Here is a 27,784-nt window from a genome sequence, read left to right as displayed (position 1 = left end):
GGAAACATGCTACATTATTCACATTGTCCTCTTTTTTCTATATGGAATACAAAGTATCAATTATTTTTTTTTTTTTTTTTTTTTTTTTTTAGCCTTGGAATCCTTAACATTTAATTAGTGTGAGGGAAAAGCAGGCCTGGTGCCAAGGAGACCTGCTCTCTCAAACCATCCTGTGAGACCACAGAGTGGTGTGACCAGATTGTATCAGCAGCCTCTAGTGTCATTCCAGAGCACAGTGGGCGGTCATGGTACTTTTGAACAGGAAAGCTTTACCTAAGGGTTTGAAAAAATGATGTGTAACAAAGTATCAATTCTTTAATCACGTTATTTGTTAAAACATTTAATTTTTCTTTGGTAATCTTAATCTTCAATCATTCCTTTATTCATTCAGTATAAATTTACTTGGTGTCTATCTTCTAGATTCTGTGCAAAAAAAAAAAAAAAAAAAAACACTAGGGGCACAAAAAACGTAAGATTAGAACTTGTCTTCAAAAGAACAAGGTAATAGAAGACAATAACCATGCTTGTTGACTCATCTCTGGAATCTTCAAAAGTAACTAGGCATTTAATAAATGTGTTTTATTACCATGTTGTTGTCAACTAAGCAGGAGGCATGAACATTCCGTTTAGGTGGAAATTTCTTATTTACATAAATGCCCAGAAATAGGTTCTGTATTTAATTCTCTATTTACTTATATATATATGTTTTTTTCAAACTAATACCTAAGTTAAATTATTTCTCTCTACAAATTAAATTCCTATCCTAATACACATGTTTCTACTCATAAGCTTACGTGGAAATGAGACACACTGTTTTACACAGTTGCCCCTCCATATCTGTGGCTTCGGCATTCGTGGATTCAATCAACCATGAATAGAAGATATTCTAAATAAAATTGTGTCTATACTGAAAAAAGATTTTTTTTTCAAATGTACCCTCTTCTTTCCAGTCCCATTACAACTACTCTATTTTATGTGTTCTTTATCTCCTGGCCGACTGCATCATTGATTTAGCTTGCATGCTGGCCCTTTCATTTGGATTCTCTGTCAATTGACTTTACCATTATTTGTAGATTAATGATCCCAAAATGTACTTTTAAAACATTTCTTCACCATTATATACAAAACAAAACTTTCCATGAGTTCTCATAGTCTTCTCAATCATTACATACTTCTAACTTTGGCATTCAAAATCTCACAGAATAGCGGTCTTGGTGTACATTCAGTAATCGATTTCTACCAATTTGTATTACATTGTATTGCTGATCATTCACCATGCCTTTTCCTCTGTGGAAATGTCCCTCTGTATTTCTACATGCCAATTGCCAATACATCCTTCAAAATTCATTTGAAATTCATCAGCCTTGAAATTTTTCTATTCCCATAACTTAATATCATTTCTCTATTTTCTGAATCTTAGTAGCATACATTATGTAAACAGTTTATTGCACTCATTATACTTAGTGACATAGTCATTTTTATTTTTATCTTTATGTCCTTTTTACAGTATTTTCAGGAAATATTTGTTAAATTGAGTCAGTCTCAACATTAGGCAAAGATCACTAACTTCCTACAAGCAACCATTTGTACACGCTATGCAGGGAAGGTTTAGTAGCACTTTGATGTTTACTTTTAATGTGGTTATACAAACATTGGGATTCATTTAAAGAATTAATATATCTTTGAAGTTTCTATTATATAATTATGGTAGATTGTATCTCTTATAATGCTGTAAGTATATATACAGATGTATGTAGATAATTTAATTACTGTACATCTAGATAAACCAATCAATGCCATCTTATTTAGAAATTAGTAAAATTCTAATATATCTGTTTTCAAAGTCTTAATTATGGCGTTTCCCCCAATGAAAAAACATATGCACATTTGAACCAAAATTTGAAATGATGTGTGCAACACACTTCACTTTATAATGGGTTGCTTTGGAAGAAAAAGGTAAAGAGAATGACAACAAAAAAAGGAATAAAAGCCACCATTCACTACTATGGAAAACTAGAAATCTAACTGACATGTAGTATTGATCACATAAAAATTCTAAGTTGTTAACTTTTATCAATAAGGTACCCTCTTCAGCTTGTAGTTGAGAATGTTTCCTGCTCAACAGATTTTTAAAATTTAATCCATGAGCTTTACCTACTAATTGTATTTGCAGTTTGATTACAATCTGCAGAACCACCTCTGAGATTCCTTCACTGCAATGTCAATCATCAGCCTCTCCCTAGGAGCAATAGTAGACTGAACTTGGCTTTACAAGCTGTGCCTAATTACTGATCTCTTGTCTGAACCTTTTTCAGTTGTTATACATTCCTGACCAAGGCCAAAGAGGCCTGAAGACATATATTTTATGTTAACTAAAAAAAAAAAAAAAACTAACTAAATTTTAATCAACAGCAGGAATATCAATAACCATGCAAAGATGATACTGCAACAATCATACATAGAAGATGTTCAGCTACAGGAATCAAAGGCTTTTTTCAAGAGGGAAAGTACTGTACCATTTTAAAAAAATACAAGTCAACAAACTTCTCTAAAAATCTGTTTTAGGTTGGGATCTTAATTAGAGACATGATTTAGTACATATATATATAACCAATATTGTGCACCATTTTCTTAATGAAACGAGGGACTCTTTTCTCATAAAGGACATGTTGTTCACAATGTTTTTAAATTCAAATTTGACTGCAACTCAGAAATTCATTCATGTGGAAATATAATTCCCAGCTAAAGTGGTGTAGTTCTATTTGTGAACTTCATTGCTCTCTCATTCTATTGAAGGATTATTTGGCTTTAATATACTCTCTCAAGAAGGTAGCTGTAAAATTAAATTAAGTCAAGCCATCTGGGACCTGTGATATAAACTGAAGAGAATACTATTTTAAGACTCAGGTGTACGTCAGAATCTTATAATGTTCATATAAGTCGTTGCATAGTAAGTGATGTCCTCTGGATGTGCACAGAAGTCACATGGAATATAGAAAAACAGCTATAGAGTTATTTATTAAAGCTGCTACAATTTATGAGAGAGCAGCACTCACGAATTTTACACTATTTAAATCATTGAATTTTCTACTCATCTGCATAGTGGCTTCAGATATGGTGATCAAGTTTAGAAGACATCAAAGCAAAATAACTTATTTCAACTTAATTTATTTTGAGGAATTAACAAAAGTTAAAAAAGACAATGCATGTAAGTGACCATGTTTTTATTAACCAAATATATTCTTCTTGTAGGTTCACTAATAACCTTATTTGCAGAATAATTGATTGTTTTACTTCTATCCAAGTACATAATAAAATAATAAAGGACTATTACTTATTCTTTTATGAAAAATACCTAATCTCTGGGTTATAAAACTTGCAGGTATATTATATCCTATTTAGTTCTCTTTCTAATAAGTAGTATACATATAAGTTTCAGATCATGAATTTGAACATGTGTATCTTTTGCACTAGAATTCTATTTGCCTGGCCAAATTCAGTGAAACATAAAATTTGCTTCAGATTGGACTGATACAGTCTTTGTAGCTCTGTTTAAGGAAAATATTAAATTAGGATCACCAAGTTAATCAACCACTGACAATGGAGATAAAAGTACCATATTTATTCACTCCCAATTTAACAAAAAGGTGATACAGTGTAACGAAGCTCATTTAACTCAAAACCCTCTGCACGAAATTAAAGACAAATTTACTTATATCTATTTTGAGCAGGAGACACAAATTAAATACTGCATATGATCTGTCTTCATTCTATTTGTGTTTATTTAACAAAAATTCTACCAGAATAATAGCAGATCCACCCATTCCCCTAATAATCTTATCTACTTTGTCTTGTTTCTAATATCTACTTCACCTTGCAGTCTTACATTGAGCAAATAAAAAATAGTCATGTCTTCTTTCAAATATAAAAAGCATCCCACTGGAAATGATTCCAGTTTTCCTTATAACAGGCCAAGGGTCTCAAGAAATGGAAAGAAGGAGGAAAGAAATTACAAGTAGAAGAAAAAAATATAAGTAAAAGTACAATAGCAGAAAATTAGGACGTAACATGCACTCATTCATCTCTGAGCCTTTGATTGGAGCACTTTTTCTATCTGTGCCACCCTAGTTTTTATTAAACTGGAAAAGTTTTACTCATCCTTAATTCTTAATTTGGAGGTCACTCATTGGGAAGTATTGTTCCTATCATTGGTCTTGTGGAGGTTTGGAGTTTACACTGTTCATGAAGACATTATCATGCTAATGCTCTTTGCCCTAATAAGTATAACCTATAAATATTCATAATGAATATTACTGATACTATTAATCCATATTAAATAAAATTTGTAATGGCTAAAATTGTTATTTTTGAATGTTAAGTTTATTATTATACTGAATTTATTATGAATATAAACTAAAGTTAAACCTTCAAATATTGTTCATGAAAAATTAAACTTGGTATAAATAAAGACGGGAAACCACCAACGAAGGCTGAAACTTCACATGGTTTAATTGGACTAGATAAACAATGTATCAAGTTCTTAACATGGCTAAATGGCTATTCTTGAAATTAATTTTCTATTAAAAATTCATGACCAGATGTAGTGGCTCACACCTATAATCCAAGCATTCTTAGAGACTAAGGCAAGAGAATTGCTTGAGCCCAAGAGTTGGAGAACAGCCTGTGCAACAAAATGGGAACCCATGTCTACAAAAAAATCAAACAGTTAGCTGGGTACGGTGGTCCACACTTATGGTACCAGCTACATGGAAGGTTGAGGCAGGAAGATCACTTGAGCCCAGCAGGTCAAAGCTGCAGTGAGTCGTGTGTGCAACACTGCACACCAGTGTGAGTGACAAAATGATACTCTGTATCAAAAATAAAAATAAATTTATACATTTGAAGTCAAAATATTTATATTTTAAAACAATAAGGTCTAAAAACCTAGCAAATTGAAATATGGTAGGATCAAACCTTTTATATTTCCACCTCTGTGTTCCAATAATACACTTAAAACTTGTTTTTCAATTTTCTATTACCATAGGTTTTTGAGGAACAAGTGGTGTTTTGTTACATGAATAAGTTCTTTAGTGGTGATTTGTGAGATTTTAGTGCATCCATCACCCGAGTAGTATACACTGTGCCCAATTTATAGTTTTTTATCCCTCACCCCGCTCCCACCCTTTCCATTGGGTCTCCAAAGTCTATTGTATCATTCTTATGCCTTTGTATCCTCATAGCTTAGCTCCCATTTATGATTGAGAACAGCGTTTGGTTTTCCATTCTTGAGTTACTTCACTTAGAATAATGGCCTCCAATTCTATCCAGTTCGCTGCAAATGCCATGATTTTGTTCCTTTTTATAATGGAATGGGATTCCATGGTGTATACACACCACAGTTTCTTTATTTCTTTATCTACTCATTGATTGACGGGCATTTGGGCTGGTTCCATATTTTTACCATTGCGAATTGTGCTGCTATAAACACGTGTGTGCAAGTATTTTTTTTGGAATGATGACCTTTTTTCCTCTGGGAAGATACGCAGTAGTAGGGTTGCTAGATCAAATGGTAGTTCTACTTTTAGTTCTTTAAAGAATCTCCACAATGTTTTCTGTAGCGGTTGTAATAGTTTACATTCCCACCAGCAGTGTAGAAGTGTTCCCTTTACACCAAATCCCTGCCAATATCTATTTTTTTTTTTTTAAATTTTTGGTTAAGGTCATTCTTGCAGGAGTAAGGTGGTATTGTATTCTGGTTTTGATTTGCATTTTCCTGATCATTAGTGATATTAAGCATTTTTTCATGTTTGGTGGCTATTTGTATACTTCTTTTGAAAATTGTCTATTCATGTCCTTAGCCCTCTTTTTGATGGGATTTTTTTTCTTGCTAATTTGTTTGAGTTCTTTGTAGATTCTGGACATTAGTCCTTTGTCGGATGTATAGAATGGGAAGACTTTCTCCCACTCTGTGGGTTGTCTTATTTACTCGGCTGATTGTTTATTTTGCTGTGCAGAGTATTTTTAGTTTAATTAAGTCCCATCTATTTATTTTTGTTTTTGTTGCATTTGCTTTGGGGTTCTTGCTCATAAAGTCTTTGCCTAAACCAATGTTTAGAAGGGTTTTTCTGATGTTATCTTCTAGGGTTTTTTTTTTCCTTTCTTTTTTCTTTTTTTTTTTTTTTTTTTTTTTTTAAGCGGAGTCTCGCTGTCGCCCAGGCTTGGAGTACAGTGGCACAATCTTGACTCACTGCAAGCTCTGCCTCCCGGTTTCATGCCATTCTCCTGCCTCAGCCTCCCAAGTAGCTGAGACTACAGGCACCCTCCACTACACCTGGCTATTTTTTTTTTTTTTTTAGTAGAGACAGGGTTTCACTGTGTCAGCCAGGATGGTCTTGATCTCCTGACCTCGTGATCCACCTAGTTTCAGGGCTAATATTTAAGTCCTTCATCCATCTTGAATTGAATTTTGTGTAAGGTGATAACGAGGATCCAATTTCATTCTCCTACATATGGTCTACCATTTATCCCAGCACCATTTGTTGAATAAGGTGTCCTTTCTCCACTTTATGTTTTTGTTTGTTTTGTCAAAGATCTATTGACTGTAAGCATTTGGCTTTATTTGTAGGTTCTCTATTATATTCTATTGATCTATGCGCCTATTTTTACACCAGTACCATGCTGCTTTGATGAGCTATACTTATAGTACAAGTTATAAGTATAGTATAAGTATAAGCTACATTTACAGTATACTTGTAGTATAAGTGTAAGCTGTACTTATAGTATACTTATAGTATAAGTATAAGGTATACTTATAGTACACTTATAGTGTAAGTATATGCTATACTTATAGTACACTTGTAGTGTAAGTATAGGTTATACTTATAGTATAACTATAGGCTATACTTATACTATAGTTTGAAGTTCGGTAATGTCATGCCTGCAGATTTGTGCTTTTTGCTTAGTCCTGCTTTGGCTATGCAGTCTCTTTATTAATTCCACATGAATTTTAGGATTGTTTTTTCCAGTTGTGTGAAAAATGATGGTAGTATTTTGATGGAAATTGCATTGAATTTGTAGATTGCTTTTGGCAGTATGTTCGTTTTTACAATGTTGATTCTACCCATCCCTGAGCATGAAAATTGTTTCCATTTCTTCGTGTCATTCATGATTTCTTTCAGCAGTGTTTTGCAGTTTTCTTTACAAAGGTCTTTCCCCTCCTTGGTTAGTTATATTCCTAGGAATTTTTTTATTTTTATTTTTTGCAGCTATTGTGAAAGGGGTTGAGTCCTTGATTTGATTCTCAGCTTGGTCATTGTTGGTGTAAAGCAGAGTTACTGATTTATGTACATTAATTTTGTATCCTGAAACTTTGCTGAATTCATTCACCAGTTCTAGGAGCTTTCTGAATGAGTCTTTAGGGTTTTCTAGGTATACAATCATATCATCAGCAAACAGTGACAATTTGACTTCCTCTTTACCGATTTGGATGCCCTTTATTTCTTCCTCTTGTCTGATTGCTTTGGCTAGAACTTCCAGTACTACATTGAATAGAAGTGGTGAGAGTGGGCTTTCTTGTCTTATTCCAGTTCTCAGGGGGAATACTTTTAACTTTTTCCCATTTAGTATTATGTTGGCTGTGGGTTTGTCATGGATGGCTTTTATTATATTTAGGTTTGTTCCATCTATGTTGACTTTGCTGAGGGTTGTAATCCTAAAGGGATGCTTGATTTTGTCAAATGCTTTTTCTAAATCTACTAAGATGATTATGTGCTTTTTGTTTCTAATTTTATGTGGTGTATCACATCAATTTACTTGCATATGTTAAACCATCCCTGTTATGAAACCCACTTGATCATGGTGGATTATCTTTTTGATATGCTGATGGGTTCAGTTAGCTGGTATTTTGTTAAGAATTTTTGCATCTGTATTCACCTGGACTATTGGTGTGTAGTTTTCTTTTCTTTTCTTTTCTTTCTTTCTTTCTTTTTTTTTTTTTTTGTTGTTGTTGTATCCTTTCCTGGTTTTGGTATCCAGGTGATACTGACTTCATAGAATGATTTAGGGAGGATCCCATCTTTCTATACCTTGTGGAATAGTGTCAATAGGATTGGTACAAATTCTCCTTTGTATTTCTGATAGAATTTAGCTGTTAATCCATCTGGTCCTGGACTTTTTTGTTGGAAATTTTTAAGTTATCATTTTAATCTTCCTGCTTGTTATTGGTTTGTTCAGAGATTCTGTATCTTTCTTATTTAATCTATGAAGGTTGTATGTTTCCAGGAATTTATCCATCTCCTCTAGGTTTTCTAGTGTGTGCACATGAAGATGTTCATAGTAACCTTCAATAATCTTATGTATTTCTGTGGTATTAGTAATAATATCTCCTGTTTCATTTCTAATTGAAGTTATTTGGATTTTCTTTCTTTCCTTGATTAATGTTGCTAATGCTCTATCAATTTTATTTATCTTTTCAAAGAACCAACTTTTTGTCCCCTTTATCTTTTGTATTTTCTTTGTTTCAACTTATTTATTTCTTTTCTGATCTTTGTTATTTCTTTTCTTTGCTGGTTTGGGTTTGGTTTGTTCTTGTTTCTTCAGTTTCATGAGATATGACCTTAGGTTACCTATTTGTGCTTTTTCAGACTTTTTGATGTAGGCATTTGATGCTCTAAACTTTTCTCTTAGTGCTGCTTTTGCTGCATCCTAGAGGTTTTGATAGGTTGTGTCACACTTACCATTCAGTTCAAATAATTTTTAAATGTACATCTTGATTTCGTTGTTGATCCAAAGACCATTCAAGTGCAGGATATTTAATTTCCATGTATTTTTTTGGAGTTGATTTCTAATTTTCTTCCACTGCGATCTCAGAGAATACATGACATAATTTTTATTATTTTTTTTATTTACTGAAACTTGTTTTGCAGACTATCTTGTGGTCTATCTTGGACAATATTTCATATGCTGATGAATAAAGTGTATATTCTGCAGTTTGGGGTAGAATGTTTCATACATATCTGTTAAGTTCATTTGTTCTATGGTATAATTTCAGTTCACTGTTCTTTTGTTGACTTTCTGTCTTGAAGACCTGTCTAGTGCTATCAGTAAAGTATTAAAGTCTCCCACTATTACTGTGTATCTGTCTATCTCATTTCTTAGGTCTAATAGTAATTGTTTTACAAATTTTGGACTTCCAGTGTTAGGTGCATACTATTTAGAATTGTGATATTTTCTTGTTGTACTAGTCCTTTTATCATTATATAATGTCCCTCTTTGTCTTTTTAAACTACTGTCTGCTTTAAAGTTTGTTTTGTGTGATATAAGAATCACTACTTCTGCTTGCCTTTGGTGTCCATTTGCAAGGAATATCATTTTCCACCTCTTTACCTTAAGTTTATGTGAGTTATGTATTAGGTGAGTCTCTTGAAGACAGAAGATGTTTGGTTGGTGAATTCTTATCCATTCTGTTCTTCTCTATTTTTTTTTTTTTTTTTTTTTTTTTCTGAGACAGAGTCTCGCTCTGTCACCCAGGCTGGAGTACAGTGGCCAGATCTTGGCTCACTGCAAGTTCTGCCTCCCGAGTTTATGCCATTCTCCTGCCTCAGCCTCTCGAGTAGCTGGGACTACAGGCACCCACCACCTCGCCTGTCTAGTTTTTTTGTATTTTTTAGTATGGGGCATTTAGGCCATTTAAATGCAACATTAATATTGAGATGTGAAATACCATTCTATTCGTCATGCTATTTGTTGCCTGAATATCTTGCTTCTTTTTTATTTCCTTATTGTCTTTTTGTTTTATTGTTCCTGTGATATTTATGTTTTAATGAGATTCCATTTTTGTGTATTTTGAGAATTTGTTTCAAGATTTAGAGCTCCTTTTAGCAGTTCTCATAGTGCTGGCTTAATAGTGGTGAATTCTTGCAGCATTTGTTTGTCTGAAAAAGACTGTATCTTTCCTTCATTTATGAAGCTTAGTTTCAATGGATACAAAATTCTTGGCTGATAATTGTTTTGCTTAAGGAAGCTGAAGATAGGGCCCCAATCTCTTCTAGCTTGTAGGGTTACTGCTGATAAATCTGCTGCTAATTTGATAGTTTATTTTATGAGTTACCTGGTGCTTTTGCCTCACAGCTCTTAAGATTCTTTTCTTCATCTTGACTTTATATAACCTGATTACTATGTCCCTAGATGATGATGTATTTGAGATAAATTTTCCAGGTATTCTTTGAATTTCTTGTATTTGGATGTCTAGATCTCTAGCAAGGCCAGGGAAGGTTTCCCCAATTATTCCCTCAAATATCTTTTCCAAACATTGAGATTTATCTTCTTCCTCAGAACACCGGTTATTCTTAGGTTTGGTTGTTTAACATAATCCCAAACTTCTTGAAGGTTTTGTTCATTTTTTTTAAACTTTTTTTTTCTTTGTCTTTGTTGGATTGGGCTATATTGACAACCTTGTCTTTGAGCTCTGAAGTTCCTTCTTCTGCTTGTTCAATTCTATTGCTGAGAATTTCTAGCATATTTTGCATTTCTCTGTGTTCTTTATTTCCAGTAGTTGTGATTGATTTTTATTTATGCTATACATTTCACTGAAGATTTTTCCCTTTGTATCCTGTACTTCCTTGATTAGCTTAATAATTGATCTTCTGAAATCGTTTCCTGGCAATTCAGGGATTTCTTCTTGATTGGAATCCACTGCTGGAGAGTTAGTGTGATCCTTTGGGGGCATTAAAAAAAACTTTTTTTTTGGTCATATTACCAGAATGCTTTTTCTGGTTGTTTCATTTGGGTATAGACTATGTCACAGGGAAGAACTGGGACTCAAGGGCTGCTGTTCAGAATTTTTTTTTTCTATGCGGTGCTTCCTTGATGTAGTGATTTCCCTCTTTTCCTTGGGATGTGGTTTCCTGAGAGCTTAACTGTAGTGATTATTATTTCTTTTCTGGATCTAGCCACCCAGTGGAGCTACCAAGTTTCAGGCTTGTACTAGGGGTGTCTACACAGTATCCTGTGATGTGAACCGTCTTCAGGTCTCTCAGCCACGAATAGCAGCACCTGTTCTGGTGGAGGTGGCAGGGGAGCGGAATGGACTCTCTGAGGGTCTTCAGTTGTAGTTTTGTTTATTGCACTAGTTTCGTGCTGGTTGGCCTCCTTCCAGGATATTGTGCTTTCAAGAGAGTATCAGCTGTGGTAACATAGGGATAATCAGGCTATGGGTGGGACCCTAGAGCTCCCAGGAGAATATGTTCTTTGCCTTTGGCTACCAGGATGTGTAGAGAAAGACCATCAGGTAGGGGCAGGGTAGGCATGTGTAAGCCCATACTCTCCTTAGGCAGTGCTTGCTGCAGCTGCTTTGGGGGATGAGGGTGTGGTTCTCAGGCCAATGGATTTATGTTCCCAGGGGGATTATAGTTGCCTTGTTGTGTCATGCAGGTCACCAAGAAAGTAGGGGAAAGCTAGCAGTTACAGCCCTCACCCAGCTGTCATGCAGACAAAAAGATTGGTCTCACCATTATTTTGCCCACTCCAAAAGCACTAAGTTTGTTTCTAGGCAGTGGGTGAGCAGGACTGAGAACTTGCCCCAGTCTGCCAGCCTCTGAGCTGTGAAAGCAAGCAAGGCTTGGCTTCTGTGCTGTGTCTGCATAGCAGACTGAGTTTTGTCCAGGCTACTATGTTTGTTCAAAATTGTTACAAAGTTCAACTGGAAGTTTTCTCTCCCTGTGGTCTTTTTCCAGTTCCTAAGGCGGCCCTCCTGTAGGACTTCTGCAAAACAAAGTCAGAAATGCCATCCCTGGGGACTGAGAGAGCCCACATGTCTCTTCTCACTGATTCTTCTACCCCTGTATTTCAATGAGCTCTCCTAAATTGTCTCAGCTCCAAGTAAGGTTTCATCTTTTCCTGTCATCTGGACCTTCAGGCTCCCCAGTGAGGGTGTGTGTTCATGGGCACATGATACCCCTTTCACACTTTTATACTTTGGGCCCGCACAGTTTTTGAACTGTCTCTCATGCCCTGCAGGAGCAACCTGCTTCCGTCAAAGGATCTGTGGATTCTCCTGGCTTTCCTGGTATGTTCCTGTGGTATTTATTGGAGAAAAAGTTCATGATGTGAGTCGCCACAAGCTGCTCTGTCCATCTGAGTGGGAGCTGCAGTGTATTCCTGCCTCCTATCTGCCATTTTCCCCAATAATGCACTCTACTGTTCCATGTTAGAGTTTTTTATATGATACTATAATTGTTTGTTTATCTGCATATTACACTAAAATACAAGCTTTTTGAAGGGAGAAACATTGTCATCTTTTTCCCTCACTATATCTTCAGCATTCTAGCAAAGCACCTAGCACATAACAATCACTTTGCAAATATTTTCTAAATGAATGATGTAATAATTGAATTAAACGAAAGCTAACTGAATATTTGTAGAAAGACAAAAAAGTCAGGAGAGCTCAAGTGTAATGTGTATAAGCGCATTGGAATAAAGAGGTCATGAGTGGGAAGAAGTGTACTGGGGAACAAGATTCAAAAGGGAGTTGGTAAGATGCAGTGGGACTTGAATATCCTTCTTAGGAATTTGAAATTAATTTTATATGCATTAAGAAACTTCCAAATTTTGTTTTATTTCTTAAGAAGAGAGAAATTTCTAACCACATGAATCTGAAAAAAAAGAGAGAAAAGGAAAAAAGGAAGGAAATGAGAAAAACATGTTCAAAGTGATTATAGCAGTGTGTTAAGTGTGTTGACCATTTTTGCATCACTATAAAAATACCTGGGCTGGGTAATTGATTTTTTAAAAAGAGGTTTAACTGACTCATAGTTCTGCAGACAGTATAAGAAGCATGGTGCTGGCATCTGCTACTGGTGAAGACCTCAGGAAGCTTCTAATTATGGCTGAAAGTGAAGGGGGAGCAAGCATCTCACATGTGAGAGAGGGAAAAAGAGAGCAAGGGGGTGGTGCCATACACTTTTGAATAACCAGGTCTTGTGAGAACTCACTACTGTGAGGGCAGCACTTCACTATTCATGTGTGATCCACCCCCATGATCCAAACACCTCCCGCCAGGCCCCACCTCCAACACTGGGGTTTACATTTCAACATGAAATTTGGAGGGCACAAATATCCAAAGCATATCATGCTGACCCTGGTCCCCCAAATCTCATGTTCTTCACACTTTGCAAAATACAATCACTTCTTCTCAATAGTCCTCCAAAGTCCTAACTTGTTTCAGCCCAAACTCAAAACCCCCAAAGTCAAAACTCTTATCTGAGATTCAAGTTCCTTCTACCTATTACCCTGTAAGATCAAAAATAATTATTTACAATAACAATGGTGGTACAGGAATTGGGTAAGCATTCCTATTCTGAAAGGGAGAAATTGGCCTCACAAAAGTCTGAAACCCAGCAGGGGAGGCATTAAATCTTAAAGCTCCAAAATAATCTCCTTTTGACTCCACCACGTCGTGCATCCAAGGCACACTGGTGCAAATGGTGGGTTCCCAAGGCCCTGGAAAGTTCTGCCTCTGTGGCTTTGCAGGATGCAGCACACGTAACTGCTCTAATAGGTAGGTGTTCAGTGCCTGTGGCTTTTCTGGGCTCAAGATGCAAGCTGCCAGTGAACCTACCATTCCTGGGACTGGAAGGTGGTGGCCCCATTTCCACAGCTCCATTAAGCAGTGCCCACTGTGGACTCTGTGTGGGGAATTCAACCCCATATTTTCCTTGCCACTGCCCTAGGACAGGTTCCCTGTAGGGTTTTTTTTTTTTTTTTTGAGACAGAGTCTCGCTCTGTCGCCCAGGCTGGAGTGCAGTGGCGTAATCTCAGCTCACTGCAACCTCCAACTCCCGGGTTCACACCATTCTCCTGCCTCAGCCTCTCCAGTAGCTGGAACTACAGGCGCCCGCCGTCACGCCCAGCTAATTTTTTGTATTTTTAGTAGAAACGGAGTTTCACCATGTTCTCCAGGATGGTCTCGATCACCTGACCTTGTGATCCGCCCGTCCTGGCCTCCCAAAATGCTGGGATTACAGGCATGAGCCACCGTGTCCTGCCCCCTGTAGGGTTTTTACTCCAGCAGCCAGCTTCTGCCTGGGCACCCAAACTGCCATACGTCCTCTGAAATCTAGGTGGAGGTTTTCAAGCCTCCTTTACTCTTGCATTCTGTGTCTGTGTAGGCTTAACACCACATAAAAGCCACCAAAACTTATGGCTTGTAACCTCTTGGATGGCAGCCTGAGCTGTATCTAGAACACTGAGCTGAGGCTAGAGTCAGAGCAACCAGGATATGGGAAGTAGTGTCTTGAGGCTGCATAAGGCAGTGGGACCCCAGGCCTGGCCCTTGAAACCATTCTTTCCTCTTAGGCCTCTGGGTCTGTGATGGGAGAGAATGCCTTGAAAATCTCTGAAATGCCTTTTAGGCCTTTTTTCTATTATCTTGGATATTAGCACTTGGACCTGCATTATGCTAATTTTTCTAGCCAGTGGTTGCTCCACATCCTGCTTGAATTCTTCCCCTGAAAATGGGCTTTTCTTTTCTAGCAGATGGCTAGGCTACAAATTTTCCAAACATGTATGTTCCGCTTTTGTTTTAAATATAAGTTCCAGCTTTAGGTGATTTCTTTGCTCCAGCATCTGAGCATAGGTTGTCAGAAGCAGAGAGGTCGCATCTTGAAACCTTTGCTGCTTAGAAATTGTTTTCTGTCAGACACCCTAAGTCATCACTCTTAAGCTCAAACTTCCACAGATTGCTAGAGTATAAACACAATACAGTCAAGTTTTTGGCTAAGGCATAGCAAAGGTGACCTTTGCTTCAGTTGCCAATATATTTCTCATTTTCATGTGAGACCTCATCAGCCTGTACTTCACTGTCCATATTACTATGGACATATCAGAATTTTGTTCAAGATGGTTTATCTAATCTCTAAAGAATTCCAAACTTTCCCTCATCTTCCTGTCTTCTGAGTCCTCCAAATTCTTCCAACCTTTGCCTGTTACCACCTTCCAAAGTTGCTTCCATGTTTTCAGGTATCTTTATAGCAATAGAACAGTTTGGAGGTTCCTCAGAAAAGTAAAAATTGAGCTGCCATATGATCCATTAATCCCACTGCTGGGAGTATACCCAAAAGAAAAAACATCAGTATATTGAAGAGAAATCTGCACTCCTATGTTTGTTGCAGCACTGTTTACAATAGCTAAGATTTGGAAGCAACCTAAGTGTCCTTCAAAACATAATAAAGAAAAGGTGATACATATACACAATGGAGTACTATTCAGCCATACAAAGAATGAGATTTTGTCATTTGCAACAACATGTATGGAACTGAAGATCATTAAGTAAAATACACCAGACACAGAAAGACAGATATCACATGTCTTCACTTCTTTGTGGGATCTAAAAATCAAACAATTGAACTCTTGGACATAGAGAGTAGAAGGATGGTTACCAGAGTCTGGGAAGGGTAGCGTAGGTGGGTGGGTGGGTTGGGGAGGTGGGGATAGTTAATGAGTACAAAAAAACAGAAAGAATGAATAAGACCTACACTTTGGTAGCACAAGAGGGTGACCATAGTCGATGATAATTTTATTATATATTTTAAAATAACTTAAAGAGTTTAACTGGATTGTTTATAACTCAAAGGATAAGCGCTTGAGGGCATGGATTCCTCGTTCTCCGTAATGTGCTTATTTTACATTGCATACCTGTATTAAAACGTCTCACGTACCCATAAATATATATACCTACTATATACCCACAACAGTTAAAAATTAAAAACATTTAAAAATCTGTAATAATAACAATCTTCTTACTAATAGTCCCCAAGGTAGATAGAAATATCACCAACTAGAGAGATTTTGGGGACATTGACTTGAAATAACCTCCTTTATTGTGACAGTGAGCTAGGGATGTCAATCTCCTTCAATGTCTCTAAGAAAAAAGCCTGCTAAAATATTGCTAACACTTGGTGTCTGATCCATCCAATGCTCTGAATAGCATCCTTGGACAGTTGTAGCAGGTTTCATTGTTTAATTTAATCAGTTATTTTAACATTGATTACCTAATGTTTTCCACCCAATGAAATAGGCTTACTTTGTTTGGCATTCACGTCTCATTTCTGTCATTTTAAAAATAATAAATTCCGTTTTAGTAAATCTTATATGTGTTTTGCATAAGTTACTGTGCTAAATACTCTATATTATTTTGCAGACATGAATTCAGTAGAATTTCAGGAATTTGTTATGTATTACAATAATAAAACACAGAAATATCTTTCATTGAAAACTGTAGATTAAGTTGTTTCACCTGGGAAATTACCATTCAGTTCACAAAACTCTATTCAAACATAAGTGCTATCAAACCTCCTCTGAGCACTGTCTCAGAAATACTTTAGTCAGGGTACCCACAATCCCCTAGAGATACTCTGCCCAATATTATTTAATTATTTTAATTATTTACTTACATATTTATCTTTTCAACTGACACTAAGCTTCTTAAAAGAAAGATTCACTTTTTATTCAATATTATAGTCTACAATTGGCAAAGTACCTATTGTGTAGTACATAGTCAGTGATATTTTGATAAAGGATTAAGTGAATTACAAAGTAATACCAGAAAATAATAATAGCTATTAATAGCTATTCAGGTTCTGACTGACTTGGTAGCTCTCTGACATCTTTAGTCTTTCAAATCCACTTTTCTAGGTTGTTCTGAAGGTGAGGTGAGATGCAAAACTTTGTCATTTATAAGCTTTTTGAACATACCTTCGAGTAAAATATCTTACTTTGGGTTCTTCCAAAGAAAGATCCTGAGACCAGGATGCAAACACAAGCAATTTATTTTAGTTAGGATATCCAGAAGCTCTAGTAAGAAAGTGAAGAAATGAGACAGATGTTGGAAAAGAGTCAATGAAGCATGCACTTTGAAGCAAGTTACAATGATGATCATTTAAGCTCAATAGCACAGGGGAGCCCGGAGAACCAGCTTAAAATTTGTTTCTCCGCTCAAGTAACTTGGTCAGGTGGGGTTTTTATTTACCAACTCTCACCAGTAATTGGTTAAGGGCTACTCCTGGGGGCTGTGAATTCTCCAGAACGTCTGTCTTGCCCTACATATTGGCAAAGTGAACTCCAGAGACCAGAGAAATTTCTTGGCAAACAGTCACAATTCCTGGAAGTCTGGCTGGTGTGCACAGAGTTGGTAAGTGCTAAGAATCAGGTATTGACAATGTTCACAGCACAGAAATTTTTAAGGCTGCTTCTTTTGAACGAAAAATAATCACCCGTTAAGAAAATCTCTGTGATGCTTATGAGGATATACTTAATAGATTTTGTTGAAATATTAGAATTGCCATGTTTATTGAGCATATTTTATTCACTAAAATATGTAGAAATCTGTGTCTGTAAGTAATATTTCTGCCTTCCACATTACTGTGGTAGTCTGTGAATTATCTGGTACTTTCTTTGTTGCTAATTTGCTCTTTTTTCTTCCTTATTCATTTTTAAAATTTTACATATGAAGACTTAACAGAAAGGCATTATTTGCGATTCTTGTGAGATGGGCCATGGGATTGTTTTCCTAAAGGCAGCAATTATATATTAAGCAGTAATAAATGCCAAAAAAAATCCAAGCCACCATGAATATACAGATAAGTACATCATTCCTGCTCTTAAGGAAGATATAGTCTGCCATGGTCTTGAGTAGGTAAAACTTCTATATGTCTTCATTCATTTATATGTTCAACAAATATTTTCAAATACTGATTAGGTGTCAGGGATTGCTAGGTGCAAAAAATACGATGTTAAGTAAAACACAGCTTTTGCCTTTATGGAATATGCATTCTACAAAAAGTGTGGACATTAATCAAGGATTCATATAAACATATAAAATTGCATATGTGATAGGTGCTATGCAGGGGAGGTACATGGTGCTATGAGATCCTTTTTTAGGTATTCAACCTAGTAGAGAAAGTCAGGGAAGATTTATGACAGCAAGTGAGTTTTTGAAGGTTGAGTAGAAGTTTACTAATGAAAGAGGAAGGAAGTATCTTCTAGGCACATGGAATAGCATAGGTAAAGTCAAGAAGGAGAGAGGTAAGTAAGATGGCATGAAAGAAAGTCACTATTGATATAACTGTAAAAGATAGGGGAAGGGTGAGACTGGAGAGCTATCTAAGGGCTAGACCTTGCAGGATTTTTTTTTTTCCATCCTAAATGCAATGAAAATCCATTAACCATTTGATTTGTGTTTTAAATAGTCACATTGACAAAAGGGTCAACAAACAATGCAGCTAGCTGTTGGACAATTTAAGATGTTATTGTGCTAGTCCAGGTAAGAAATAACTAAGAGAAATACAGTGGTCATGTTGTTGTAGAAAAGTAGATGGATATGAGACATGTTTATTTAGGTATAAATAATCTGACTTTGTGATGGACTGAATATGAGAGTGAGTAAAAGGAAGGTGTGAAGGATGACACCTAAATTTGAGCTTATGCAATAGGATGCTACTACAATTGACTGAGATAATTGACCTAACAAAGGAAAAAGGAAATATTTGGTGTGGGCAGATCATGAATTTGGTAGTGAGCATCTTTTCATATGTAATTGGCCAAAGCCTCCGGAGCAAGGCTGAATTAAAATCACAATAATATATATTCTTATGCCTCATCTAACAGAAGAAGAGCTCATCATTTTATTACTACATGTGGTATTAATATATGTTATAGGTTATTTGTAGATACCCATTAAGGGATTAAGAAAATCCTTTGTAATTTGACTTTACTAAGATATATTTACCATGAAGATATGTTCAATATTGTTAAATGCAATTTTCTACATCTATTAAGGTGATTGTATTTTTAAAATTTATAATATGTACCAAAAAATATAATACCTCATTTTATTTCCAATTGTCTACAAACTTCATCTTGTTTACCTCTGATAGGGTTAAGACTGTGATAAGATTATTTTTACCTTATGATAGATGCTCTCTTCAGTCTTGCCTTCTCACAAAGAGACATGTCTTTGTATTTTATACCAATGAGAAGAAGATACATTTTTTCCTTACTGAAAAGCAACAAATCTGATCCAGGCACATTGCCCTTCTTCTTGGTCCTTCAACATGCCAGGTAATTTCTAGCCTTAAGGCTTTTGCACCTATTGTTCACTTTGTCAAGGACTCTCTTTCCCTAGATCTCTGCATGGCTAACACCCTCATCTCCCTTGGGAGTTTTGCTGAACGATTTCCTTCTCAATGAAGAATACTCAATCTTTTAAAAATTGTAACCTAACTCACATTTCCACTCCCGGCATTTAGTATTTCCCTTACCCTTCTGCATTACTTTTTCTTACTTTTTTGTTTTCAGCATTTATCATCTTAAAATATACTATGGAATTTACTCATTGATTTTGCTGGTTCTTATTGTATTTATTCTTTTAGGCCTGGAATCTAAGCCGCATGAGGACAGAAGCTTTGGTTGTTTAGCTCAATTTTGTATTCCAAGTGATTAGAACAGTACCTAACACAAAGTAAGTTAAATTGCAAATAAAGAAACAAATAACAACAAAACAACTCAAGTATTATATTAGAGATTACACAAACTATGATCCCTTTCCAGACTTCTAGTATCTCTTGGGAAGCAGTTGAGGCTAATTTGCTAATATCAAAGCAAATATATGAATGAGGGGGCACAAAATCTGAGGATCATGTATTTGATCTCTTTGTTTCAGCTAAATATCCAATATTCTCAGAAGTCTCAAGCAACTCTTACTTGCATTATTCTTCCCAGAAAATTTTTTATGTTCATTTTATCTCTTACACGTTGGTACTCACTTTCATACACACCCCCACACACAAACTTAAGGAAATAGATTTCCATGTTCACATAATCATTTCTCTCTCTCTCTCTTCTTTCTTTTCTTTTCTTTTTTTTTTTTTTTTTGAGAAGGAGTCTCCCTCTGTCGCCAGGCTGGAGCGCAGTGGAGCCATCTGGGTTCACCGCAACCTCTGACGCCCTGGTTCAAGCAATTCTTCTGCCTCAGGCTCCCGAGTAGCTGGGATTACAGGCTCGCGCCACCACACCCAGTTAATTTTTGTATTTTTAGCAGAGACGGGGTTTCACCATGTTGGCCAGAATGGTCTGGATCTCCTGACCTCGTGATCAGCCCGCCTCGACCTCCCAAAGTGCTGGGATTTCAGGGGTGAGTCACCGCACCCGGCCCTCGTTTCTCTTTTATAAGCCTACTTTTGAGTTGGCACTGCATTTCCACATATATACAAAAAGATAACAATAGCATTAAAATATCATCATGTATAGAATGATCTATTTCTATGTATATTATTTGAAGAAAATAAAAATCCTCTTATACTGTGATAACCACACTTCCTGAGTCATTTTGTATCTTTCACACGCACTTAATGAAGCCAACTGCCTTTAACAGATTTTTCGTTTCAGGACTAGACTCCTGAGAGCTTTTATTGTTACTGTAATTTTTCAGCTTTTTTTTCCTCTGAGTAATATTTTTAATTTACCATAATAATTGTTGATATTTCTGGGGTACATTGTAATATTTAAATACTTGTATAAAACAGGTAATAATTAAAGAAGGGCAATTAGCATATCTCTCATCTAAAATACGTATCTTTCATTTGGGTTGGGAACATTCAAAATTTGCTGTCTAGCTATTTGAAAATATGCAATAAATTGTTAATTACAGTCACCCTGTAGTTCTATGGAACACTAGAACTTATTACTTCTAACTAACTGTAATTTTGTCTCTGTTTAACAACCTCTGGTTATCCTTTTTCCAACACACTTCCTAGCCTCTAGTAACCATTATTCTACTCTCTATTTCAGATATCAGTACTTTTTAGATTCCACACGTGAGTGAGATCATGCAGTATTTGTCTTTGTGTGCCTGGCTTACATCATTTAACATAATTTGTTTCGGGTTCATTCATGTTGTCACAAATGGCAGAATTGTATTCTTTTTGTGGCTGAATAGTATTCCATTGTGTATATATAAGAATTTTCTTGATTCCTTCATCTTTTTCTTGAGAGTTAGGTTGATTCCATATTTTGGCTATTGTGAATAGTGCCATCGTGAACATGGGAGTGTAGATATCTCTTTGATATATCGATTTTGTTTCTTTTGGATAGATATCCAGTAGTGGGATTGCTGGATTGTGTGGTAGTTCTATTTTTAGTTTATTGAGAAAGCTTTATACTGTATTCCATAATTTATATTCCCAGCAAGAGTATATAAGAGTTCCCCTTTCTCCACATCCTCACCAGCATTTGTTATTTTTTGTCTTTTTGATGATAGTCATTCTTACTGAGGTGGGATAATATTTCATTGTGGTTCTGATTTGCATTTTCCTGAGAATTAGTGACATTGAAATTTTTTCATATACCTGTTGGTTATTTGTATGTCATTTTTTGAAAAAGTGTCTATTCAGCTCATTTGCCCATTTTAAAATTAGGTTATTTGTTGTTTTGTTGCTGAGTTATATGAATCCTTGGATATTCTAAATATTATTTTTTTCTCAAAGTTTACAAATATTTTTCCCATTCTGTTGGTTTTCTCTTCACTCTATTGATTGTATTCTTTACTGTGCAGAAGTGTTTTAGTTTGATATTGTTACATGTGTCTGTATTACCTTTTATTGCTTGTACTTTTGAGGTTTTATTTTAAAAATCTTTGCCAAGACCAATGTTGTGAAGCATTTCTTCCATGTTTTCATCAATTCGTAATATAGTTTTGCATTTATGTTTAAGCTTTTAGCAATTTTGAGTTGATTTTTGTAGATGGTGAGAGATATAGGTGTAGTTTTACTCTTCTGCAGTGGATATCTAGTTTTCTCAGCACCGTTTATTGAAGAGGGTGCCCTTTCCCAAAGGAATGTTTTCGGTACCTGAAGGAAACCAAAACATTTTACCCTCCAAAATACTTTTTTGATATATTTTGAGATGCATGTTCAGAGGACCTGTCAACAGAAGTAGCCCTGAAAATCTGTCTTTTGTGTGGGAAATTTGCATAGGTAGAAAAAAATCTGCATTGATATAGCCAGGCTTTCTCTGAAGCTCTCTGTTGTCTAGATCTAGGAAAGATCTACTGAGATTCTGATGCTATTAAAAGTCTGAAACAAACATTTACTATCTATTCTCTGTTAGGGTTGGTAACTGTGAGGTTTAATATACATAATAAGTTTATCTTTGCTAGCCAGGTCTTTTCTTCTTCACCTCTCATAACCTGTTTTGCCACCATAATATGTTTTGTCATGCTGTGAACCTCCATTTATTCTGTAACCTAAATAGTATAAAATCTTCGGCCATCTGGCCACTTCTTTGAGTTCTTGTATGATTTTCATGCAGGTAAATACATTTGTATGCCTCTTCTCCTATTAATCTGCCTTTAGTCAGTTGATTTTTAGTGAACCTTCAGAGGGTGAAGTTGAAGTTACCCCTTAGTTCTCATCAGAATTTTGTTGAAAGTTAGTGGACTGTAAATATGTGGATTTATTTCTGGATTCTCTATGCTGTTCCATTGGCCTATGTATCTGTTCTTATGTCAGTGTCTTGCTCTTTTGGTTATGATAGCTTAATAGTATGTTTTGAAGTCAGGTAATGTAATACTTTCAACTTCATTCTCTTGCTCAGGATTGTTTTGTTTATTTAGGGTCTTTTGTGGTTCCACTGTATATTTTAGAACTGTTTTTTCTATCTCTGAAGAATCTCATTGATATTTTGATAGGGATTGAATTGAATCTATGGATCCCTTTTGGGAAGAAATTAGTATTGTGAAGAATTAATATTTTTGAGTTTTAGTATACGGATCTCCTGCCACTTATAATTAGCATTTGATTTAGTAACAATCTGGTCTAGGTTAATGACAACTTAATTTCAATTATATACAAAAATTTTACCTCTATACAGCTTTGTGTTAGTCCATTTGGGCTTTTATAACAAAATACCATACACTGAGTAGCTTAAAAACAGTCAAAATTTATCTGTCACAGTTCCAGAGGCTGAGAAGTCAAATACCAAGGTATCAGCAGATTCAGTGTCTGGCGAGGGCCTGCTTTCTGTCTGATAGAGAGTGCATTCTTGCTACGTCCTCGCGTAGTAGAAGACACAGTAGAGTCTCTCTTAGGCCTCTATTATTAAGGCCCTATTCCCATCCATGAGGGCTCCACCCTTGTGACCTAATCACCTACCCAAACCACAACTTCTAATAGTATATCCTAGGGGGTTAGAAGTTCAACATATAAGTTTTGGGAGAACAAAAACATTCAAAACATAGCATACCACCATTACCCTTCACAAATTACATGTCCTTCTTACATAAAAAACACTTCTACTCCATCCAATGAGCCCCAAAAGTTTTAACTAGTTCTGGCATTAACTCAAAAGTATAAACTTCACAGTCTCATCTACATATCATCTAAATCAGATATGTGTGACACTAAAGATACAATTGATCCTGCAGCAAATTTTCCTCCAGCTGTGGAGGAACTTTTTAACTTTTCTGAAATGGAAAAAAAAAAGTTATGTGCTTCAAAAATATAATGGTGAGACAGGCATAGGATATACATTCCCATTCCACAAGGGAGAAATGAGAAAAAAGAAGGAGATAACAGGTCTCAAGTAAGCCTGAAACCGAAAGTCAGACAACATTAAATCTTAAGTCTTGAGAACCAACTTCTTTGACTTGATGTTATACCCTCTTGGACTATGGGGACTCTGGTTTCATCTTCCAAATCAACTAGTGTGAGTCCTGCCTTCCAGACACACTGGGACAGTGGCCTTGGGCCTACTGCTTTGGACAATCTTGCCTCCAAGGCAACTTTGTGTCTAGGTCCTATTCTCTTAGCAGTTCTTTGCAGTGACCCCCATCTTCATGGCACACGTCTGTACCTGACACACATGCTTGCTATTCTCTGAGGCTGAGATCACATGATAATGGCTCTATTAGTCTGGGGCTATGAGAACATTCCCACTCCCACAGCTCCTCTGGGCATTGCCCTAAAGGAAATTCTTTATAGTGGCCCCATACTTTTTAGGACTTATGCACTGTGAGCCTGTGATGGGAGTGGCAGCCCTGACAATTTCCAAATTGTCTTTTGGGTTATTCTTCCTTTGTCTCTGAAAAGAGAGCTTAGATTCTGTTTAGATGGGTGACTGATCTTATCAAATGATCATTTGACCAAACCTTTAGTGTTTTTTCCCTTAACCTGCTTTCTCATTTTTTTTACCATATAAACAGATTGATAATTTTTCAATTATATACATTCTGCTTCCCTTTTGATTAATAAATTCATCTTTAAGTTATTTTTCTCTTCTTAAATTTTCTAGTGGCAATCAAGAAAAGCCACACCCTCAACATTTTACTTATGACTGTCCTCAGTCAAATATCAAATTTCATCTCTCAAAGTTTCTACCTTCCACAAAACATCTGGACAGAAACACAATTCAGTCATGTTCTTTGCTTCTTTGTAACAAAGATATACTTTTCTCCGATTGTCAGCAATATGTTCATCATTTCTGATTAACATCATCAGAATAGCCTTTAGTGTTCATATTTCTGTGAACACTGTTTGTGACTATTTAAATATTCTCTAAGAAATTTGAGATTTTCATTCTAGCTCTTCTAGTTTTTTTCTAGGCTCTTACTAGAACATCCCTTAATGATCTATTCACAGCAATGTAGGATTTTTTGTTTTAGCATGTACAACATACTCTTCTAGCTTCTACCCCTTATCCAATACCACAGCCATTTCCACATTTTTAGGTGTTTGTTATACTAGCACCCTACTTTCAATACCAATTGTCTGTTTAGTCCATTCAGGCTGCTGTAACGTAGTACCATAAACTGGGTGGGTTATAAACAACAGAAATTTATTAATCACAATTGTAGAAGCTCAAAAATTCAATATCAAGGTGCCAGCAAATACAGTGTCTGTTGAGGGCCGATTTTCACATTCATAGGTGTGTGTCTTTTCACAATCTCCTCACATGGTGGAAGAGGTAAGACAGCTCTCTTGGGCCTTCTTTATACAGATACTGTTCCCATTCATGAATACTCTGCCGTCATTATCTAACTACCTTCTAAAGGCTTTTCCTTCTAACCCCTCCTAATACCATCACCTTGGGGGTGACAATTTTAAGATATGAATTTTGGGGGTACACAAACATTCAGATCATAGAAAATATCATTATCTTTCCCTCCTTTGTACTGCTATTAACATAAAAATTACCCTCTTATACATTGTACCACAGAACAAATTCATAATTAGTACCTTATGCAGTTGTCTTTGAAATTAGGAGTAGAAAAATATTACAAATAAAAAATACATTTAAACTGTCTTCAATATTTATCCGCAGAGTTGCTCTTACTGGAACCTTTTATTTCTTTATGTTGGTTTTAATTACTGCCTACTGTTCTTTCATTTAAATCTAAGGAAATCCCTTTAGTATTTTTTGAAGAGTAGGTTTTCTAGTGAAGGCTTCTCTCAGTCTTTGTTTATTTGGAAAATGTCATCAGTTCTTTTTTTTTTTTTTTTTTCCTCAAAGATAGTTTTCTGGATATATGATTGTTTATTGACTGTATTTTTTCTCTAGCATTTTGAATATGCACCATAGGTCTGTGATGAGTTCATTTTTCTTCATTGCTTTTTCTTTTTATTCCTCAGAGTGCATAATATGAATTGATCTATCTTCAGATTCACTGGTTATTATTATTTCTTCTAGTTTCTTAAATATGTTGTTGATTCTCTCTAGTAATTTTTAAGTTATTATAGGTATAAGCTCCAGAATTTCTATTTGAATATATTTTTGTATGTAATTTCTCATTATTGACTTTCTCTATTTGGTAAGATATTGTTCGCAAACATTCCTTTAGCTTTTAGACTTTCCTTTTTTCTTCTTGAATATTTTTAAAGTAGTTCAATTAAGTCTTTTCTAGTTAGTCTGACCTATGGACTTGTGTGGAGACAGTTTCTATTGACTTTAAATTTCTCTGTGTATGTGCCATGCCACATTATTTCTGTGCATGTCTCATGATTTTTGTTTGAAAACTGGACATTTTAAATAGCTGGTGGAGTTGATGATGGACATTGTGATGAAGGAGGCTAAGAGCTGTGACTGCCTGCAGGGTTTTCAGCTGACCCACTCCCTAAGTTGAGGAACTAGGTCTGAGTTGAGTACCCTTCTCATCAGCAAGATCCAGGAGGAGTACCCATATAAGATCATAAACACATTCAGTGTACTGCCTTTGTCCAAAGTGTTAGACATGGTTGTGGAACCCTATAGTGCCACCCTGTCAGTCCACCAGTTCATAGAAAACACATATGAGACTTTATGCCTTTATGATGAAGTTCCCCACAACATCTGCTTCAAAATCCCAAAGCTGCCCACACCCCCCTACAGTGATCTGAACCACCTGGTTTCTGCTGCTATGACTAGAGTCACCACCTGCCTGCACTTCCCTGGCCAGCTAAATGCTGACTGCAGAAACTGTTCATGAATGTAGTCCCATTTTCCCACCTGCACTTCTTCTTGCCTGGCTTTGCCTCACTGACCAGCTGGGGTAGCCAGCAGTATTGAGCCTTGACAATGACTGAGCTCACCCAGCAGTTATTTGACACCAAGAATATGATGGCTGCCTGCAACCTTCACCATGGCTGCTACCTAGTGGTGGCTGTCATTTTCAGGGGCTGCATGGCCTTGAAGGAAGCAGATGAGCAAATGCTTAACATCCAAAACAAGCACAGCAGCTACTTTGCTGATTGGATCCCCCACAGTGTGAAAATAGCCATCTGTGACATCTTACCACCAAGGTTAAAAATGCCCATCACCTTCACTGGCAATAACATTACTATCCAGGAGTTGTTCAGGTGCATTTCAGAGCAGTTCACAGCCATTTTTAGGTGCAAGGCCTTCCTGAACCCACTTGTGAATGAGAGCATGGATGAAATAGAGTTCATTGAGGCTGAGAGCAACATGAACAACCTGGTGTCTGAGTACCAACAGTACCAGGATGCCATGGCTGAGGAGGAGGGAGAATTTGAGAAGTGAACTAGGGAGGAGGTTCACTTCTAGTTGCACCTAGTAACTAGAGCCTTCTGTTGCTGGGTGAAGGGCAAAAGCAGTATGAATTATTTGTTCACTCACAATGTGTTCTGATAGCCATGTCTTACTGTGCATGCACTTGCTGTTCTTCTTGCTACATGTTCACTTCTATCAAAGCATTTTCATAGTTAAACAAAAATATGGCAATTATGGAAATCAGATTGCCACTTTCCCCAGGTTTTGCTTTTACAGTTTTTTGTTCATTTTTGTTATTAGTTTTTATTTAGTTACTCTTTAAAGCTAATTTTGTAAGGCCTGTATTCTTTGTCATGTGTGGTCACTGAAGTCTTATTTAGTTAGCTTAACAGTCATTTAATGATTGAGCAGAGATACATTAAATTCCCAGAATCAATTAGTCTTCCAGTCTTCGTAAAGTGTCACTGTTTATGTGTTCTCAGCAAGGATGTTTACATGTCTGACTTAGCCTGAGTCCAGGAGGCAGAGATTTTATTGAGCCAAGATCATAGCATTACATTCTAGCCTGGATGATGAGAGTGAAACCATGTCCCACAAAACAAACAAACAACCAACCGAACAAACAAAAAACAAAACAAAACAAAACCCAAAAACAAAACAAACTCATTATAAGCATTTAATGTGCTATCTGCCTTTTTAAAGCTTTTTGATTAGATTATTGTTTTCCCCAACTCTTACCTACAGCCTTAGGCAA

General features: G+C 36.1%; 1 pseudogene; it reads left to right on the top strand.

Moving 5' to 3' along the window:
- The first annotated feature begins 23,718 nt into the window (after nucleotides 1–23,718).
- LOC105529492 lies at nucleotides 23,719–27,060 on the top strand (annotated as a pseudogene).
- The last annotated feature ends 724 nt before the right edge of the window (nucleotides 27,061–27,784 follow it).

The sequence above is a fragment of the Mandrillus leucophaeus genome, unplaced genomic scaffold (genome assembly GCF_000951045.1).
Source record: "Mandrillus leucophaeus isolate KB7577 unplaced genomic scaffold, Mleu.le_1.0 Scaffold769, whole genome shotgun sequence".
In the NCBI taxonomy this organism is placed as follows: domain Eukaryota; kingdom Metazoa; phylum Chordata; class Mammalia; order Primates; family Cercopithecidae; genus Mandrillus; species Mandrillus leucophaeus.
The sequence above is the reverse complement of the archived record's forward strand: the minus strand, read 5'-3'. Positions and strand labels throughout refer to the sequence as shown.